Here is an 18,380-nt window from a genome sequence, read left to right on the forward strand (position 1 = left end):
CAATAGGATGTGGTTCTGCTGCTGTTCCTCAAATACTTCCCCTGAGCGCATATCTCAGCACCTCGGAGGGAGACGGGACACAGACACCCTCCTCCGGGATGGTGCCGATGCCACTGTCACAGCTATCAAAGGAACTCTTCGTATTCTCATCTCCTTTCCTATCCGTGCTGCCCCTGGGTGACAGGTTCCTCCCAAGTTCGGGCCCCGCCAGCCGCCAGGCTGCACCTTGCCGCCCTCACAGAGAGGGGGGATGCTCTTAGGTCAGTCTTTCAGCCAGGAGTTAATAACATGAAAAAGTCAAGCCACCCCGAAATTCCAGCCCCGCCAAAGGCAGCGGGCTCCAGCCTCCAGGTCCCGCCGAGCGTGTGAGCGCTGCCCGGGCACCGCACGGGGCTGCGCGTCCCGCACTGCCGGCAGCGCACGGCACCGGCACCGACCTGCCCAGAGCTCCCCTCTCCAACCTCGGCCAGGAGACTTTTAACTTTGCAGCTAAAACCCCAAACCGACCCGAAGAGCGCACCCGCTCCCCCAGCAGACCTGCACCCCCCGCGCAGCTGTCAAGACGGGCACGAAAAAGTAGGCACGGAGAGAGAAAGAAAGAGAGAGCGAGAGAGTCACTCACCGTTGGCGGCGACACAGAGGGTTCCAGAGCCACTTTGAACTAAGAATGACTGAGGGACAAACTCTTCCTCAGAGTCCGAGCCCGCGGCCGCCCGGGCCGCGCCGTCGCCCAGCGACCGCCCCGGGCCCTCATTGGCCGGCGGCGAGGGGAGAGGGGAGGGGGACTGCGAGCGGGGGGTGGAGGAGGCGGACGAACAGGGCAGGGGGGGACCTGCGGGCCACAGACACACACAGAGAAGGGAGGGGGAAAAAAACACAGAAAGAAATAAAATGAACAAAAAACCCCACGGCAAAACACGGACACAGAGACAATAAAAGTCGAGCCGGGGCACGAGGGAAGGCCGCCCCCGCGCCCCGCCGCCTGCCCCAGCGGGGCAGCCCTGCCTGAGGGGCGGCCGACTGCATGTATCTGACCCCATTACCTGCTGCCCCTCGGGCTGTTACTGTCCTTTAAAACTCCTGTCCTCTAATACCCATCCTTTAAAACTCGCATCCGTCAGGTTTTTTGTTGGATTTTTTTTCGGTTTGGTTTGGTTTGGTTTTTTAAAAGATTTTGACATTGGCGAGAGCCCCTGGTGCGAGATGCGCTTTGTTCCCACGAAATGGGCGCTCACTGTCAATGAGTCGCACTCGCTGATGCGGCCGCGCTCCCTCTGACTAACGGGAAAGCTTTGCCCGACGTATTGTGAGGTGAATTATTTCAGATTCCGTGTGAAAAGTGTAAAGTCCTTTTGGGAATTGGTTTAACAATTCCCTTCCCTCTAGTTTATAAAGCAAACAGCGCTAGACCCTCCACCATGCAGACGAGAGGTGGAGGGAAGGTGCGGACACCGCTGTGTGGGGTAGAAGCAACTCGGCAAACCACCACACTGATAACAGGGCAGAAGCACAGCTCACACCAGCATTTCGTGGATTAAATGATGAAAACCACAACAAATCGGGTTCTAAGATTATATTTTACATAGAGCTGTGCCTGACTGAGGAAGAGCTTCTACTGACTGCAAGGAAATTGAATCAGGTACGTGTAGGTTAAGTATATCCAACTGGAAAAGCATTTTGTAAGCAATTAATGGTTTTCAGGGTCTTATTCCAATCATATTTTAAACAAAACTTGGAAATCAGAAGTGCCAGACTGGCAAAAAAACTATCAGGCAAATGTGGAGGTCAGATATGTGCAGTACATCAATAGAAACAGGGAATATGAACACAGACATATAATACAGGACAATGCATTTAAACATGAGCTTTTCCCCTTGCTGCATTTGATCTGAAAGTCATAATGATTAATCTCCCACATTTTCCCAAATACTGAAATGTTATCATGCAAAATCCATCACAATAAGAGAACAGTCAGTACAAGAAAACCAGCAAACTTAAAAAATCATCTGTTTCTAAAAAAAACCATTTTGAACATAGCATAGCTCACAACATAGCTGTATGATATTTCTTCCTAAACACAACATGAACACTTTAGAAAAGGACACAAACCCAAAACAATAAAGTGGGTTTAACATTTAAATCCCCCAAAGCTGGTTCTGCTATATTTCCTTCCACCTTGGTCATTAGTTTTTCTCACCATAAGCCCTTGGATGTCAACTCTTTGGCATATGCCAGTCTTATAAATTGCTAATTATAATCAGAGACGAAATTGTGGCACCAGAGGCAAACCCTGAGATCCAAGGAGAATACAGGACTGGACCTGTGCTTAGAGACACTTGTCACCCAAAGGAGAAAAGCCAGTGTTGGTTGAGAGCCTACGTGTGAACAGCATCCTATGCAGAATGCAGAACGAGAGCTGAAATTGAGCCCTGTGTGTTTTGTTATGAGCAGCAGTGGAGTTGTCTGAATCGCCTTCTTGCTGACAACTCTCCAGAGAAGTTCCCCATTCAGGAATGTAGCTTTTAAGGAATCTGCGGCCCACTTCACACTCCCTGACCCTTTTTATGGTGCCAAGGCTGTAACCTTCCCATTGTGCTAACCACTGGTAGGACCTGGAGACAGACAGGAAGAAAAAGGAGCACGTGCAAGTGGATGAGCACTGCTTTCCTTGCCACGGTCCCTGACATGAAAACCGAGATTCACTCTAATTCTGATCTGCTTTTGAAGAAGCAAAGTCTACTCTGCGTCATCTTCTTTGTGGCAAGAGATTTGATGAGCCCTGACAAAGTTTAAATCAGGACTTTGATTTGCTATGCTTTCATTACAAAACAGGGTGACGTATTTCTAATCCTGTGTTGTCAGAGGCTGAATTTTAGTGTGATGATGTCTGAAATGGAATAGAAATGTTAAATCAATGTCTTCCTATAGACCCATACAGTTTTTTGGTGTACTTTGTAAGAAGACATATTTTTCCAGCCATTCTTTCCATTCCAGAAAGAAAATCTAGATTAAAAAATTGTTTCAAGCCTTGATTAATTTACACAAACCAGTGAAATGCATAAAAGGAAGGTAAATGGTGTGGCTACCCAACTGGAAAAAAAAGTAAGGACAATTACAGTAGAGCCCCAAAGTTCTCCCTGTGTTTTGTTTAGACAGCATGCTTGGCATAACTATACATGAGTTTTGTAGTCTGGACATAAAGAGCAGGAGCAGAATGACCTGAATTTGGAATTGTAACCCTAAAAGCAAAATGTCAGTGCTTTTGTCAGTCCACATCAGAAAGTTTGTGCCATTTCCACATGGTTGCAAGTTGTTAGGGTTTTTTTGTTTTTTTGTTTTTTTGTTTTTTTTTTGGTAGAAGCTTTCTCTGTCTCCTACTGTTGCAGTTTTGGCAAGGATAAAGGAAAAAAAAAATAAAAATAAAAACATAACAAAACCTTTTCAATGGCATCTTTGGGTTTTAATCAACTACGCCACTGCAGAACACACACGAGATGATCCCGTGGGCTTTCACGGTCGTTACGTGCACTTCCAGCAGTGCATGAGCTGACCTTTACAAGGGAAGATTCCCTAGCAATTGTGCATACTAACCACTCAGGGCTGTGCTGCTGTGCAGAGCACCAGCACATACCACCGTGCTCCCTGGAAAATTGCCTTTTGGGCATGAATGACGGGGTGGATTCAACAGGAGATTCTGCCAGCTGCTGGATGGAAGGTGTGCAGTAGGCAGCTCTGCTGACAGCGCCCAATTAAAATGCATGGAAAGCAAAGCAATACCTTGCTTTTTAACAAGTCAACAAGCCTGCAAGGCAAGCATGTGTTAGGCTGTGGATCCTTTAAGAGAATTGCCTCCTTTTTTTCCTGCTTGGACAGAAAACCAAGAATTAAATCTGACCTTTCCACAAAAATTAAATTGAGAGAGAGACGAAAGCTACAAGTTTGTTTCCTTCTCAGACAAGTATCTCACTGAATTTACTGCAACTGCAGGTCCAAGTAAAACAAGCACGATTTGGCCCGTAAACTTTCATTCCAGCTGCCAGAGCAAAACTTCTAATTCATTAGAGCAAAATGAATTTGCAGCAATACTGGGTTGCCATGGAACCTGAGCAAGTAGGACAAGTAACTTTGCAGAATGTGCTGTTTCTCCTTCAAAAATACAAAACAGAAGGACTAGATAACACATTCATTATGCACACTCTTGCAATTTGGAACTTAAGTCAAAGAAAAACAAACTGATTCCAAGTATGGGCCCCTTGGCATCAATTTGTAACAATCTTATATATCCCCTTGCAGTGAACAGTCAAAATTATGTTCTTTGGACTTGAGGCAGGAATAATAGCTGTTGAATGTCTCTATATGAATGATGTGATACTAGCACATAGTCAGAGGAAAACAGAACAGAACCTCCTATTTTATCTATGTGCCAGTATTTCAGATTAAAATTAAAAAATATCCGGGCAAGATATGTTGCAGTGTCTGGTAGATTTATGAAAAGTACTTAGGAAACACAAACTTTGGAAATAGGTTAGTACAAAGAATCTGTTTCTCAGCTTAACTGAGGAACTCTGCAATATTCAGGCAACTGCTTTAAATTTAGGGAAGAGACAAGCAGAGCAGACCCTAAATAGTTAGGGGAAAGTAAGACAAACAATAAACACGCCTTCATTTTATGCTTCACATTTGGCTGTAATATTTAAGAATTACTTTATCTCTCACAGGATTTGGCGTTCAGAGATCAACAGCTGATTTAAAACGGGTGTATTCATGCTAGTGTGAATAGAAGGGCTGCCAGAAATATAGAACATTCACAGAGATACTTCTAAGGAAGGTCAGTAAATTGTTTCATGGACTATATTCAGTGGATTATACTCATATGTTTATAATTTGTCCTAAAAGAGGTGAAAAAGAGTGGATACATACAAAGGCTGACTTCTCACAGAGCTGAAATGACAAGGCAACAGGATTTAAGTGTGTTCAATACACCCAGAATGGTGGTCAATAAATAGGTAGTATCAGCTTTTTTCACCTGGTAACTTCTTCTATCAAGCTTCATCCAAGAACCTTTAAGGGCTTTACAAGCAGTGAGTATGTAAACTTTGAAATATGGTTATCAGATCTGTTGAGATCTGTTATCAGATTGGCTGATACAATGGTCACAGTGCTGGAACACTTCTGCTGTGAAGACAGGCTGAGAGAGTTGGAGTTGTTAAGCAGGGAGAAAAGAAGACTCTGCAGAGATCTTCCAGCCTTCCAGCACTTAAAGGAAACTTGTAAAAAAGAGGGAGACTGACTTTTTACACAGGCAGATAGTGATAGGACAAGAAGGAAGAGTCTTAAACTAAAAGAGAAGAGATTTAGACTAGATACTAGGAGGAATTTTCCCCTGTGAGGGTGGTGAGGCACTGGCACAGGTCGCCCAGAGAAGCTGTGGATGCTCCATCTGTAGAAGTGCTCAAGGCCAGGCTGGAGAGAATTTTGAGCAACCTGTTTTAGTGGAAGGGAGTGTGGAACTAGAGGGTCTCTAAGGTCTCTCATAGCCCAAACCATTCTGGGGAACAGACTTACACTTCTGACAGATAAGGAAACTGAGGCACAGAGATGTGTAATAATTTGATTCAAAGTTCTGTCATTTCCTGTACCTGCACGTTGTATCTCTAGCCACTGAAACAGTCTAAAAGGCTTTCTGTCACCCTCAAAATATTTTAAATTAGCAGAATTCCCACCATAAAGGAACAGCAGGCATGGGCAGAAGTCCTGTGATTGCGATTCCCTCAGTGCAACAACTGCAGTAGTTCTCACCTAAGAACGTTTGCATTAAGTCTTACCACTGACATTGCCTTTGTACCACCTTAAAATAGGAACGTCTCCAACCAAGGTTAGAACTGGTGCACCAGTGATGTTAAGCACCACTACAAACAAAAGACATCACAGTACAGCTCTGGCCTTTAAAACGAGGCTTTGCTTTGTGGGTTCACAGGAAGGCTGTGTAAATGATAGCAGAGTGTATTCTGTAGTGTGCTGGCTGAGTTTATTATCCTGTCAAAAGGAAAGAAAGTGTAAACAGATGAACTTCTTTTTATGTCTTCCCCTCACTTTACACAGGAGTTTTGAGTGATCTGTACTGACACTGACGTGAAATCTTATCGATCAATATTAATTTGTAACTAGTCGAGTGCTGGAGAAAACCATGACCTGCCTAAATAACCCTTAGGTACCTCTGTATGATAAAGGAAATAATTAATAATTAAGTCTAAAACTGAGGCAGTTTCATCTCATAGCATATCTGATTGATTAAAACCCCACAAGCATGAAGCAGTCCTGCAGAGCTGAGATCCTGTCTCAGAGCTGTCCTTGCAAAGTAGCGAGCGGGGTGGGCACCAGGACATCCCTGGATTGCTGACATGTAGGATGGAGTGGAAAGGACAGTGTCCTGCCTGCACCGCAGTGTTTGGTTCCCTGCAGAATATAAAAGGCAGGATTTGCTCCACTGGTATTTCAGGGCAGCAGAGATCCTGCTGAATTGAGGAGGAGAGTGGAAGAATATCTGCCATTTTGCTTTGCAAGGTGAAGGGGAATGTATATGAAGGTGAGCACTGATTATCACATGCTAGAAGACTGGTTTAGCACCCAAGAGCCTCACTCCTTCAGAGATGGAGAAAAAAGGAATTTTCCTAAGGGATAAACAGCATTCATGTCTTCCTCATGGCAGCGTATCAAGCCTTTCCAGTGGACAGCATAATACACCTCTGGAAAAAGAGTGAGCTGAACTGGCTGTCTAGCAAAATGTGTCAGTGAATCACAGGAGTAAGGAATTGTTACACAGATTTATTGCTGCTCTTTAACAATAGGTGGTCACAACATTCTTAGTTCAACAGGCAATATATATCTTCTGTTTAGAATTGATTAAAAAAGCAGTCTCGGAAAACTACTCTTAGTTATTTATATTTCCTGAATTTCCACCTGCACTTATGTTTATTTTACTTAATTTAATTTTGTGTATTTGATTTATAGCTTTAAAGCCAGAGGGGAAAATGAATGAAATGAAGGGGACAAATGAATATCATCTTAACAAGAAAAACCTGGCAAGTTGCCATGTCACTAAAATTAGGAAATGAGTAGTTGTGCCTAGAAAATGAGAAATAATCACATGCCCTGTATGAAGACTGGCATTCTGGGGAGAAAAGGGCCATGTGAGGTTAAGAAGGAATGAATAAATTCATCTGGGCTGAAGTGGAGTAAGAAGAACACATGTTACATGGACTTCACCTGCCTTGTGGGTGATTTGTGTTACTCTTCCAAATTGTGTTTTTCCCCTCCACTAAGATGTGAAGTGAGGCAATGATTTTCTTTAGCCATTTAGCAGGATAGTACATTTTCTGTTGAGGAAGTCAAAAAGTCACTGTCAGCAGGGCTTGGAAACATTCTTGTTTTTACAGAGCAGACCTTGGGTAGACCCTCCTCTGGGTGGAAAACCTCTAGACTGGCAGCAGCTCTGTGAGGAATGGAATGCTGCGATACATAAAAGCATCACAGCTTAATGCCTGTTACCTGCCTCTCTCCCAGCACAGATCTGGAGCGAGAGTTTGGGTCTCATGAAATTATTCCCCAAATGAAGCAGAAGGCAGAAAGGGAGAAGAAACAAGGCAGACCTCAGCTCTCCTTTACCCCAGCTCCTGAGGTTACCAACTTGACCCAAAACAGCAGAAAACAATTATTGATTGAGCAAGATGGAGAGGAGCAGGGAGAAAATTGTTCCCTTCCGAAGCACAGTTCCTCCAGGGCTTGGGGTGCTCTGGAGCAGCACAGCCGCACTTAGAATTTTTTGCCAACAGAAGAAAATAATACGGCAGCTTTTCAGAAAATTACACGGGCAATTGCCCGAGCCGGATACTCAGCTTGCTCATTTGTAGGCACAACAGTAGAAACAGATTGTGTAAGTTAGCTACATGATTTTCTACAACATCCGTCTCCAAGGCTCAAATCGTGCTGCTATTTAAAAGCCCAAACAGGTAATGTAATTCCCAAATATGTGGGAGATTTCTTGTATCTTTTTCAAAATCAAGGAAGGATCAAGAAGGAAATACTTTCTTCTGATAGAGACAGTATAAACAATCCTAATCACCACAGAATATTTATATCATGCCTTGTGAAATATTTATGCAAGTAATTCACATCGTCTAAAGTTTTAAGGAAAATGTGACCCCCTAATTATGGCTCAGCATTACAAAAGCTTCTGCAGCTTTACTCAAACCCAACTTGTAAAAGAATAATGTAATCAGTAGGCAGTCTGATGAGCTGCCCGTGAAGTGGCCTCTCTCAGTCTGACACTAATGCTCTATCTGATCCAAACACCCAATATAAAGTATGAAGTTCTCTGCAAATGATTACATGCAAATCTCCTAAAAGGTCCATTTTCCTGTATTTGATCACCAAACCGTAGGCTTTATAGGAATCGCTTTCTCTAAGCTTAGTGCTAACAAAATGGTTTACACTAGCCTTGCAGAACTCTTCATGATAGGCTTGGTCAAGGCAAAGAACTTGTTCCTGCTCCTGCTACCCCAGCAGGAAAGTTATTATACAGGGGCCACTGCAAGGCTTTTTCACCTGCCCTAGCAAATAAAATTTACAGAGATGTCTTGCAGCGTGGTTGGCAGTAATTTTCTAAAATTAACTTTAAAGTAATGCCAGAGGAGACAAAATTATGGAGTGCTAGAAGCCAACCAAAATCACATGATGTTAGAGCCCACCTACCAGACAGAAAAATTATTTCATCCTATAGCCAAAGCACCAAAAGGTCCACAGGCTCAGCTCACGATCAGTGATACACTCTGCAACTGTCCTGGTGCCTGGGGATGGGTTCTAACACACGTGTAAAACAGTACATGATGTGGCAAAATATGCTGTTAAGGAAGAAAATGTGTATTTCCACCTGTTAACTGAATAACCACAAATAAGCATCTCTTAAAAGGAGTGAAGGTCGCAGTTGTGAGGAGAAATCCAGGACCTGCTTGGGGAAACAGAAGGATAATGTGACATTGCGCAGCAGAGTCACTATAGTGTCTCCCTACAGTCAGGGGAAATACAACCCTTATCTTCCAGAGGCCATATTTTCAGTCTCTAGTTTGAGTTGGAATGTCTCATTTCTCTTCATTGGCTATGCAGGGAGCCTTGGTGATCCTTACTTGTGCGTAAGAGAAAGTGTCACGAACCCTGGGCTTCATGTCTAGAATCTGTCTGAAGGTAAGGAAATCTCACTGAGATGCTTTTGGCAGTGACAGTTTGGGTTGCTCCATAATACAAATCCATAATTGCCGCATCACATGTGCAGACCTGACACTTCCCTCCCAAGCTCATAGACAAAGGTTCTGTACAGTAGCAATGGAATTAGAGATTAAACACACAGGCAGCTGGAGATAGAAGTTTCAGGAAGGAGAACTCTGATGCACGGATATTTTATGTTTCTCTTGGGCAGAAACGTAGTCTGCCTGAGTAAGTACAGTCCAAAGACAACAGCTGCAGGTCTCAGGACCTGGCAAAGGGGTAATGAAGGTATACTGCAGTGATACCCTACCTGTCTATGCATAAGTGTGCTGGGAGGGACAGTTGGGGTGAAAGGAATGTTGCCTGAATAAAGAGATTATACCTGTTTCAGTTACTGTTAAGATTACTGTTGACTTTGAATTTCTGCGCTGCATGAAACTAACTTGCTCAGCCTCTTACACTTGCTGGGGCAGTCTCCTCCCAATCCAGTCTTTATCCCCACGAGGGTTGGAGGCTTGCATCCTCAAAGTAGTATGGGAGCTGTTTTTTCATGGTTAATTCTTATATTCTAGCCAAGCTCCCTTATTTTTGGTGGACTTTTTTTGCAGTGCATGATTTCAAAGAAAGCAAACAGCCCTCCCTGCAACATCTGAGAGTCATGGTTCAGAAGATCACTTTCTTCAGCTGAGAAAGAGATCAAGGCAATTTGTGCTAAAAGATTTTCCTTAGATGAACGTTTAAAGGGATCTGATTAAGAAGAAAGGTTATTTTCCCTCACACTGTCTGTGAGCTTGCCCTGGGGATCTGGAGTTGAAGACAGTGGAAAGTGTGAGGCTCCTGCAGAAAGGGAAGCAGGATCACTGCTCCAGGATGATGCTGAGACTCACTCCATGTGCTCCAGACACCAGCAGCAGAGCACAGTGCTGTGCTCCAGGGGCTGCACCCCTGCCAATACTTGTGCTCAGTGCTGTGCCGCCATGTGCAGACTGCAGCACCTCTGTGGCTGCGTGTCTGCATCCAGGTTGATAGTTAACCCTCTCTGGCTTACTCTGAGAGTAACTCCCCACTCTGTAACCTGGAGAAGAACTCTCCAGACCTGTCTGATCTGATCCTTATGTGTCAGACTCTCATTTGGCATCCACCTCATGCTCCCAAATGCATTTGAAGATTGCACATACCCTGTGCTTGGCACAGCTCATTAAAAAGCAGACCTATCCTGCATCTTCCAGCAATTTCAATCACTTTTGTCTATTTATTCTGCAGGCTTTTCAAGACATGGACTCCTTCTCCTTGTGTGCATGTGAGGCATGCAAAACTGCAGGACTTTGATCTCGTGTTTAGCCATTAGGTGCAGTGCACTGCAAGCTGTAAGAGCAGAGAAGCTGTTTGTGCTCAAGTAGCTGTAATTACTGTGGAGGAGAGCAGTTCACAGTGCTCTGTAGGCAGGGAGAGGCTGAGAGTGTCCCTTGGCTACAATCTGCAGGCAGGACAAGTGCTGCGTTTCCAGGGAGGTCCAAGTGGAGATCACACGCTTACTGTGAAAGCTGCCAGGAAGATGTGCGTCCCTCACTGCTCTATTCAAAAATTTCGCCTCATAAACTTGCACTTCAGCTTTGTCTTCCCAGAAAACTTTCTGAGCTTTTGCTGATGCAAATGTATCTGAGTCTGAGGCTATGGATCTGTAGGGGATGCTCTTCTCTCCTGGGAAAGATTGCCATTTTATGGTATTGCCCAAGAAGGTAATGCAGGAATATGACAACACTGAGACAGGAAAAAATAGTGTTCAACCAAAAGTTGTGATTTGCTTTATATCTGTTTCAGTCTTAGAACAACTTAGAAACTAAACACTAACAGCCACCCACAAAAAGAAAAAAAAATAGGATTAAGAGAAATTTTCAGGTTATTGACTGACATTTGAAGTCCCAAAACATGGGAACAATCCTTTTTCCTCCAAAATAATTTATGTATTTCAGCAGACAACAAAACAACTTGCAATGCAATAGCGAAAATTCAGGAAGTTTGAGACACCATTGATGTTACTGTTATTTTTTTTCCCCAAAGCATTGATTAATATCTTTAAAGCTGCAATTTAAATACCTCAATCATGGCTTTACTGACTTTTGCCCTACAAGAAACTTTACTTCAACTTTTGTTCAGTTCCCTGCTCAGTGAAAAAGATGAAAAATTTCAAGTGACTATAAAAAGATTGGACCCAAAAGATGATTTTCTGGATAGAGGGACGGTAATGATAATTCAAAACACATTGCAGGCACATCAGAATTATTTTAAAATTCCAATAGTTCAGAGAAGAGTGGCTATAAGCAGTAAAGCTAAATCAAGAGAAAAGAATACCTGGTTTCATTCACCGAATGGTCTCTCTATCTCTCATTTCTCCCAGCCTCCATCAGTTTTTCAGAGGGATAGTTAAAGGAATTAATTCATATTCAAGAAAAGCAATGTTTTAAAAAGATGAGAGCAGTATTAGGAGATAATTCAGTTCTTGGAAATAAGGCACCTGAGCCCATGTGAAAATGTGCCGCTGGTTTTGCCAGAACAGAACACACTACTAGTCCACCTCATATATCCTTTTCCCATCACTGGCTAATTGCAGCCATGCAGTGCTCCCACAAAACAGTTTTTTACACTCAGTGGTATGGGGAAAAACTCTTTCTGATACTGCACAGCAACCAAAGCTAGGCAAGGAAACAAGATGGCTAAGACACCTTATTTTCCCCTGACTGTTAAAACAGTATGTGCTATGTATTCCAAATCATTGGTAATTATTTCCCTCAATCTGTTAGCCCCAGAACTAACACGTAACAGGTAACTTTGCATGCTTGTGATGAAATATTCCCTGCTTTTCTTTTTTAAATGTAATGGTTTCAATCATGGTAAAATGCTAACGGGAGGAGAGAATCCTTATGTGTTGGTGACAAATGGCCCTTATTGGTTTTGTCCATCTCTGAAGTGGCTATTCACTATAGCACAGAATCCCTTCTATAACAAGTCTAACTTTAAATTCCTGATCAATTAGTCTGGCCAGCCTGATCCAGAGTTTTGGAGCTCTAACAATGCCCACTATCAGATGGGCTTCTGTTGTATTGCACCGAACACTCATAAGTAGGCTGGTGAGCAGACTATGTAACATCATGGTCTCTTTTATCTCTAATTTTGATGATTACCTGCCTGACCTCTTTGGCAGGCTTGACCTTCTGTACACTATTCAATAGTTTATACAGCTATTTTCTTTCTTATGATTCCTTTAGAACTAAAGACCCTGATCTGCAAGCAGCGTGCAGACCCAGCTGCCTTTCATCAGTCCACATGTGTGTCAGCCAAATGCCTACGAGTGGAGCAGCTTTGACTAAACAGTGCTTGAGGCACTTCTGCAGATATTACAGCAGTTCCACCACCCCTTATGAGCCACTCTGGCTTCAGTTTTGTCCTAATTTTTACCTTTTGGCTATCTGTGTCTGCACTCATGTGAACTATGTTTTCTCCATACTCTCTCAAATTTTGTTTGAGCAGCACTTACATGCACAGAAAAGAGGCTCTTTTTTCTCTTGGACAATTTTCCAAGTGATGCTTTTCATTTACCAAAAAACAACACAAGAACAAAAATTTAAAAAACAAGCAAAAAACACTTGAAATGTCTAGAAGTAGAAAATTCTTTTAAGAATGTGTGACTTTTTGATTCTATATATGATCAGTTGCCTCGGGTTCATAAAGCGTGAATTTCAAAGGAGACAGCAAAATAAATGTGAACGATTCTGGGGAGATTCCTGAGGTCCTGGATGATCAGTAAACTTGATCACTTCTAAGGGCTACCCAGTTCTGGAGGCTTCTGTGCTCACTAAGTGTCTTGCTATTTAACCTGCTGGTTCACTAATTTTTAACGTTAAAAGGAGTATTATCAGAGAGAGAAGCCTGTCTGTTGCACAGCCCTGATGAGAGAAAGAGCCCCCTTAAATTCTCAAAAGACTGAAAAGTGACTAATATCACCCAAACTGAGTGGAGCCTAGAATCAAGGCTTCCCACTTCCTGGGGAAAGGTTCCAATTCCTAAATTATTTTAGAAGAGATCAGTGTTATCATCATAGAGCATCAGAAGATGGCCTGAAGGACTGACACTCAAATGTTTCCTATTAGTTGCACTGGAAGACTTAAAGAAATTCATGTAGGAAAACACATAGGAGACACTCAAGCTTCCTGTGCCCTGTCCACGTGGGAAGGGATTCCATATGACAGGTTGATTAGAACTTCCTCTGCTTATCTTCAAGGCCATTTACTTTCTCCCACTTCTATTTCCACACACAAAAAGCAAAATTTGGATGGCTTTTGGTGTATAGACTGGATTTTTCCCAAACTGTTGTAACCCAGTTTCCCAAATTTCACTAGATTTCTTTGACTTGATTAAGAATGCATAAAAGCCACAATTTGCACACCTTAGTCCTTAGAGGAAAGAACCAAAATTCAAAACTCACCTTTTCTTCCTTAAACTGAAATGCTGAAGTCATCAAGTGAGAGGCCCTGACACAGAACACGTGAGGGCATTTTTGTTATTTTGGAGGTGATTTTTTTCATAGTTGTAGAGAACCAAGAGCTTATGGTGAAGACAGTAAGTAGATTTTTGTGTATTTATTTCTATAATCAAACAAACAATGGTATGCCTAAGAGGCAATGCTTGAATTTTTTAATAGACATAATCATAAACAGAGAATATTTCCAAATAGATCTCAAACTATCAAGAGTTACCTGCACACAGGCTTTGTCCAGAAAGGATGAGTTGTTCTTGGCTGAAAAAAGCTACTGTCTATCCCTGTGCCTTTGGGCATAAACTAACCCACCACACACCCACGGGAAAACAACACACATTTGGAGATGCTTTAAGAAAAACAAAAGCTCATTGCTCCCTCTCACAGCTACAGTACAACTCATTTACATTTGAGATTCTAGCCATGGACAGGTAAAGGTGCTGCTGACAAACTGCTCTGCATCTGAAGATTCCTGAAGGCATTCCTTATCTAAGGCTATTTCAAAGGCAGTTCTGCTTGGATATGTCTGCTGATCCACAATAACTGTGCTGTCTTCTGGTTTTTCTTTTTTATCTTTCCCTTTTCCTTTATGTTTTCTTATATGCTGAAGCTGATGCAAAGATAAATGTGAAAAGGCATGACATTTCCTTTTTGTTAGAAGCTTGTGACTTTTATTATGTGTGTCCCCAAAGGTAGCTTAACCAGCACCTGGTGCTATTTGAGTGCTTCTGCCTTCCAGTCAATGAAAGAAGAGTCTCTGGAACCAGGGAACAATAAAGCTACTTCAGAATCAAAATGGTCATTCTGGTGTGAATATTGAAGTTCTCTCTCACACACACATGCACACACACAGACAAAAGGGTTCAGATAGTCATTGTTCTGTGCCATTTACCCTGCAAAAATATGTACACTCTGCTATAAATTCTTAGAAATTTCTTTAAACTTGCACTTAGCTGCAAAGTCTGCTGCTTCTGTTTCAAATTTGAAGAAAGCTGGTCCACTTTTTCCAAGTATATCACTTCTAATAAAAGATTCTACCTGTGCCTGTGTTTTTTTTACTAACTCGTCAGACTATCACACCCACAAAAATATGCCACTAGGCTGATATTTCAAGATCTGAAATGGCATACAGATGTTTGATAGCTTATTTCGAGAAATAAATTTCTACTACAACATGGGTTTTATAACTGCATTGGTACCATAATCATTTAAAGCTCTTCTGGTGGTAGAGCACCAAACAGATTTCTCTAAATTGTTCTAGTTTTGGTGGGAGACACTGACATCCAGTAATACAGAGATGTGAAAATGTGATGTGAATTACATGAAAGAAATCTGTTATTCAAAATGTAAGAAAATCTAACACAGCTCTCAAGCGGCACAGATAAAAAGATCAGCAATGTGAATGTGTCCATTTATAGACAGATCTATACTTTGTACGTAGGTTTAATTTCTGAGCTTTGCTGTACCCTGTCACTGATGCCATCCACGTGAGCATGTAAACACAGGCAACAGGAGCAAAGGCTGTTTAGACTACTTGGAACAAATGATGAACTGAGGTCTGAAAACACAAATTGCACAGTGTCACTAGAAGTTAAATCTGCTGTGAGAACAGTGGGGAAGAACACCAGGAACTAATAGAAGAAACTTACAGGATATGGGAAAGAGACAAAAAGATGTGAGGGTTTTGGATGGCATTGCAAGATAAGATACACAGAAAGAGAACTGATGAAATAATGGTGATGAACTTGGCCATTGGACCCACAGGATGAGAAAGCATAGCTGTGCAAATGATTTTCCATCTGGTTGACTCAATAAGACCTATGTATGTTCAGAAAATTTCATGGGAAAACCCCTTCAGCTGCTGTAACTTGTGAGTTAAGTCAGGTAGAAGAACTGAGATTGGTCTGTGGCTCAGAATCTCCACAGCAACAGGCATATCTGCTGCGTTTTTAATGCTAGGTGGAAAATGGAAGGGGTAATGTTTTATGTGGAGAAAGCAGTTGTGTCTGATTACACACAAATGCTAGTTTAGAGTTCAAATAAGTATGGATTTTCCCTAACTGTGAAAACAGCTCTTTAAGCCATTAACTTCTGTGTTTCCTCAAAAAATAGGTATATTTAAAGTAAGTCCAAAATTCCATGGCCAGCCATTGTAAAAATTCTTGCTTTTTAAAAAAGTAAACAAAATTCAAGGTCTGCTTTTGTTGTGGGCAAAGGTCAGTTGGAGGAGCAGAGAAGGTTTTATGATCCATTCTTTTTTCTTACTTTGCTGTTGCTGGGATGCTGTGGAGTCAGCCAAGAGATGGATTAATGAATGTGTTCTTTATGCTTCCCATTTTATCCTTCCCAATGGTAAAAGGTCTTTGTTAAACCATGTAATGGAAAACTGGACTGATGGAGCTGGGTTACAGTTTTTGGAACAGTGCTTTTCAAACCATTCCATTTTCCCAATCTCATTTGTTCATTAATTCAGCTGTCTCTTTTACCACAACCAGTGCTAAAATTCATATAGCAATGATACATCCAGCAAACTGCACATTGCTGTGTAGGCAGAAATTGCTCCCTTCAGATCCCTGGCAAGTGATAAGCACATGCCCTTGAGCCTGAGGGTGTTTTTTTGTTTTTTTTTTAATCCCTGTTGCATTATGCAAATCTCTGGAACTGATTAGAACAGTTTCTGAATAACAGCATCTTCTTCTGCCACCTGTTCACCAAGGCCTTAGGAATCACTGGGAGAAACTAAAAATCCAAACTCAATTTCCAAATCTGTTCAGCAGCACAATATATCTGATAAACTGACTGACAGAAGCAAGTTTGCTTCTTAGAGAAGAAAAGCAGATGAGCAATCAAGCTACCAGGCCAAAGTCTTCTAGTGCATCAGATAAGAGCACATCACTTCTCTTGATTCCCACCATAGGGCTCTATCTTGATGACCTCATTTGCTTAAGAAACTTAGGAATTATTAAAAAAAGTGGCACCAGGGCTGAAAAGAAGGCAAATTAAACCAATCTGCCCCTCACATCTTGGTGTTTAATAGAAATCTGCAATGAATAGATGTGTCTTGTGAAAGGTCTGTTTTTATAAAACCTGCCTTCATCTCAAAAAGGACTAGAACGAGAGTAAAATGAACACTAATAATACCAGCTTATCTGCTACTCAGTAAAATTCTATTTATAAATCTATGAATCCTAATTAACCACCTTGCAATAGCAAGCAGAATTGTATATTATTCCCAATGAAATGAAAGCATGGAAAGTGTTAAAGGAGACACCGCATTGATTAATGTCTAGCCAGGTGTTTTGTATACCCAAACTCTTTCTATCTGACAAATTTTTTCTGTTATTTACCCTTTTCATAAAAGACTTGTATGAACTCCTTCAACAGCTACTTTAGTTTTTTCTTAAAAGATTGCAAGTTGGCAATAGAATCATAAAATCATGGAATGGTTTGTGTTGGAAGGGACCTTAAAGACCATCCATTTCCAACCCCTGTGCCATGGACAGGGACACCTCCACTAGACCAGGCTGCTCAGGGACCCATCCAGCCTGCCCTTGAACACTTCCCAGCTGTGATGGGGCATCCACAGCTTCTCTGGGCAACTTGTGCCAGTGCCTCACCATTTTCACAGTGAGTAATTGCTTTGTAATATCTTGCCTAAAGCTGCCCTCTGTCAGTTTAAGCCATTAGCCCTTGTCCTGTCACTCCATATCCCTGTCAAAAGTCCCTCCTCCAGACCTTTTGAGGCCCCTTTAGGCACTGGAAGGTGCTCTAAGGTCTCCTGGAGCCTTCTCTTTTCCAGGCTGAACAACCACAGCTGTCTCATTCTGTCTCCAAGGCAGAGGTGGTCCAACCCTCTGAGCATCCTCTTGGGTGCCTCTGGACCGGCTCCAACAGGTCCCTGTAGTTCTTATATTGAGGGGCCCAGAGCTGGGTGCAGCACTGCAGGTGGGGTCACCGGAGAGTGGAGCAAGAGCACAGCGAGCATCTGAGATTGCCCCAGGGTCTGAACTTACCAGAAGCCACTGTGAACAATAAAGTGGAATGAGTATATTTATGACTGACCTCTGAAGAGAGATACTATCTGATAACAATGCTACAAAAGTGTTCTTTATAAAAAGACTTGCAGGTAGAAAAGTTCACTATAGGAAATCTATACGTATTTATAAGCCACACAACAAAAATGTGTAGCTACAATGTAAGATTGATGGAGTACGATTAGAAATTGTCTGTGAGACTCTCAGGAGATGGAGACACACAGAGCTGGTTTCAGACATGCCAGCTCTGGAAATGAAGAAGTTGCACAGATACAAATGAGCTGCTTCCTCACAGCCACCCCTCCACGGTGTTTTCCTGACCTTAAAAAGCCTCTTTAGGATTGCCAAAGACTGAGGAGACTTGCCAGCACAGACTAGAGCGATCACAAAACCCCGAGGCACTGCTGCATGACACATACCAGCTCTGAGGTTTGTCAGCTCTCTAGAGAAGTACAAACCAGGCTGAGATTCGGATCTTTCAAGGAACCTACCTACTTTGCAGGATAAAGGCTTGGGAGGGAGGTACATTTCTGCAATTCTTCTTTAAAGTC

The 18,380-nt window shown here is 42.4% G+C and overlaps 1 protein-coding gene across 2 annotated transcripts in view; it reads right to left on the reverse strand.

Annotated features, from left to right (window-relative positions):
• TENM4 (teneurin transmembrane protein 4) overlaps positions 1–18,380 on the reverse strand; it is a 600,742-nt gene that overhangs the window by 261,708 nt on the left and 320,654 nt on the right. The window contains exon 1 of one of the 2 annotated variants that reach the window (XM_063394392.1): positions 623–739. The exons of the other annotated variant lie outside the window; for it this stretch is intronic. The gene's annotated coding sequence lies outside the window, so the exon portion shown is untranslated. Of the gene's footprint in view, positions 1–622; positions 740–18,380 lie in introns of those variants that run through there. 2 annotated transcript variants of the gene reach the window in all.

The sequence above is a fragment of the Prinia subflava genome, chromosome 3, assembly GCF_021018805.1.
Source record: "Prinia subflava isolate CZ2003 ecotype Zambia chromosome 3, Cam_Psub_1.2, whole genome shotgun sequence".
Taxonomy (NCBI): Eukaryota; Metazoa; Chordata; class Aves; order Passeriformes; family Cisticolidae; genus Prinia; species Prinia subflava.